The sequence below is a fragment of the Lactuca virosa genome, chromosome 8 (assembly GCF_052849685.1).
Source record: "Lactuca virosa cultivar CGN04683 chromosome 8, Lactuca_virosa_CGN04683_v6, whole genome shotgun sequence".
NCBI lineage: Eukaryota > Viridiplantae > Streptophyta > Magnoliopsida > Asterales > Asteraceae > Lactuca > Lactuca virosa.
In genome coordinates this window covers 362,955,355-362,958,056 of record NC_136433.1, presented here as the reverse complement: position 1 = coordinate 362,958,056, position 2,702 = coordinate 362,955,355, and the positions used below count along the sequence as shown (strand labels likewise).

Below are 2,702 nucleotides of genomic sequence, written 5' to 3'. Positions count from 1 at the left end.
TCCTTGTGGTCCTCCCGTCCCAATTATGTATCATGTGCTTTCGTTAGTACGGGCCCATACTAACGTCCACACATATACATAATTGTTTTTGGTATATCACAAAGTCTTCCAAATTGCAGATTTTAGTTTAACACGCATTTTCTATTTCACATATTGTAGACATACATATAATGTCTACAGAGTTTACTGATTATACTCTTTTTAACCAATTAATATTATCAAAGAGTATTATAAATACATAACTATACATAATGCTGAATCAAATAGTCATTCAAATAATTAACTTTTTACCCTAAAGCAACAATCAAACAAGAACATGCAGTAAGGCTTTAGTCAAAATTCTAAGTCTATGTAAATCTAATTATGCATAGTTTTAAAGCATTTACTTTACTCTTTGCTAATTTTAAGTAAACACATAATCATACGGATATTTATCTATATCCTATTCAATTCTAGCATGTGAAATATATACATATATATCATATATATCAAAATTTCTTGTATGTAATATATTATAAAAATATATTATATTATACCTTTTGAAGAATACCGGCTGACTGCTCGTTCCGCATTACTTTACTCTTTTAAAATTTTGACACTTTTTCCAAAATTTTATTTTTCTTGAAAATTTTGAGCTTCGGTTTAAGTTCAAACACACACTGATGTATATTTGAATCCCTTAAACTAAAGCTCTGATACCAACTTGTAACACCTTTTTTTTTTTTTTCCTGCGGTAAATAAATATTTACTACAGTAATAAAATATCTGATTTGGTCCCCATTTGAATATTATTAAAACTTCATTTATAATATAATGACATTTAAAGAGTTTTAAATAAACACAAATAAATCCAGGTTTAAACTTTATTACATAAAACATGATTTATTGAAATAAACAGCGGAAGACTTTTATCCATAATTTTCAAGAGTAATGCGGTTGCCACGATAGTCAAGCTGGATTCTTCCCCTTGTTTACCCCAGAGGGTCCTGTAAAAATGTTAATAGTATCTGATAAGCCAACGCTTAGTGAGTTCACAATCTATACATTTTACCACATGCATATAATCATTATAAAAATATTTACTGTTTTACTACAGTAATTCTGAAATATTTACTGTTTTACTACAGTAATCCTGAAACATCTACTGTTTAACTACAGTAGTTAATCATGTATGTGATATAATAATCATAGTAATAACATTTACTAGTATATAATATATAGCATAACATTTTTACCGTCAACAATAAAAATTACACATATAACATGTTTACACATAATTACCGTCAATAGTAAATAATGGTAAATAATGGTAAATATTATTTATCATAATATCTTCACATGAACTTGTTTTATAATAACTACATACATGAGTATCACATATAGAATAGTAAAACTCACCTTAGTCGCAGAACAGCAACACGAACGTTTGTTTTCTCGAGTTTATTCACTTAACAGCCTCTCGGGATTTATCTTCTCGATTATCAAGACTATAATTTACACTTGTTGTTCTTTCCCAAATGAAGGAAAATTACCTCTCTATTTATAAGTAAAAATGTTGATTATTTTATTCATGACCTAATTTCTCCATTATTATTATTTTATGATTTCTTTTACTTTTGGCCTAATTCTGGCACTCAATACCGCACCTAGAACTATTGGACCCGACTCCATCTTGAAGGAAATCGAGTCAGCTTTCCAATGGCACCAGCCACTCGCCGCCACTCGCTGCCACGCGCCGCCACTCGCCACTTTTCCGGCCGGTGGTCGGCTGCCGGATTTCATTTCGAGATTTTTGTTCAAACTTCAAAAATTCATAACTTCTTCATACGAGCTCCGTTTTCGACGTATTTTTTTTTCATGCGTAGGTATTTCCGAGTACTACAACTTTCATTTAGATCACTTTAGCTAAAAATAAATATATTTAAATGTAATTATAACTTTTTAAACCATATAACCATTAAATCTTTTATACACATTTTTGATTATTTGTAACACCAAATTTACTACTATATATTTATATATAACTTATGATAATTTTATAAACATTTTTGACATAAATACTTATCTTTATTTATTTATTTATAAATGAAAACGGGGCGTTACAGAAAATTTGAGAGATTTTTGAAGCTTGGAAAATGCAGGTGTTGTGAAGTTTGGAAACAATCATAAATGTCAAGTGAAAGGCTATGGAAAAGTAACGAATTGACAGTTTACTGTAAATCGCGTTGCTTATGTCGAATGTCTTAAACATAATTTGATAAGTGTTTCACAACTCATTGTGGGCACTGGCAATCAAGTTGTGTTTAACGAAGAAGAGAGTATTATCTCAAAGGTTGAAATGAACGAAGTGTTGCTGAAGTCAAAACGCTATGGCGATATGTTTACTCTTGATCTAAAACCGATTGTTGGGAAACCTTCAGTTTGTTTAGTTTCGAAAGCCACATCTGATGTTAGCTGGTTATGGCATCATCGTTTATCACATTTAAATTTTCGAAATTTAAATAAGTTGCCAATTGATGATCTTGTTCGAGGCTTACCGGTTTTAAAATTTGACAATGATACCTTATGTGCAGCTTGCGAACAAGGGAAACAGCATAGGAAAGGACATCCAATTGTGATAGATTCGAAAATTGTGGAACCGTTGGAACTTCTTCATATTGACCTTTGTGGACCATCAACTGTTGAAACTCTCAACAAGAAAC

At 30.6% G+C, this 2,702-nt stretch overlaps 1 long non-coding RNA gene across 1 annotated transcript; it reads right to left on the bottom strand.

The window, feature by feature from the left end:
- Positions 1-828: 828 nt before the first annotated feature.
- Positions 829-1,502, bottom strand: LOC145128926 (uncharacterized). Its single transcript, XR_013717182.1, has 2 exons — positions 1,399-1,502; positions 829-986 (listed from the first exon to the last, which is right to left on the bottom strand). It is a non-coding gene; the product is annotated as an uncharacterized LOC145128926 (long non-coding RNA).
- Positions 1,503-2,702: the final 1,200 nt, after the last annotated feature.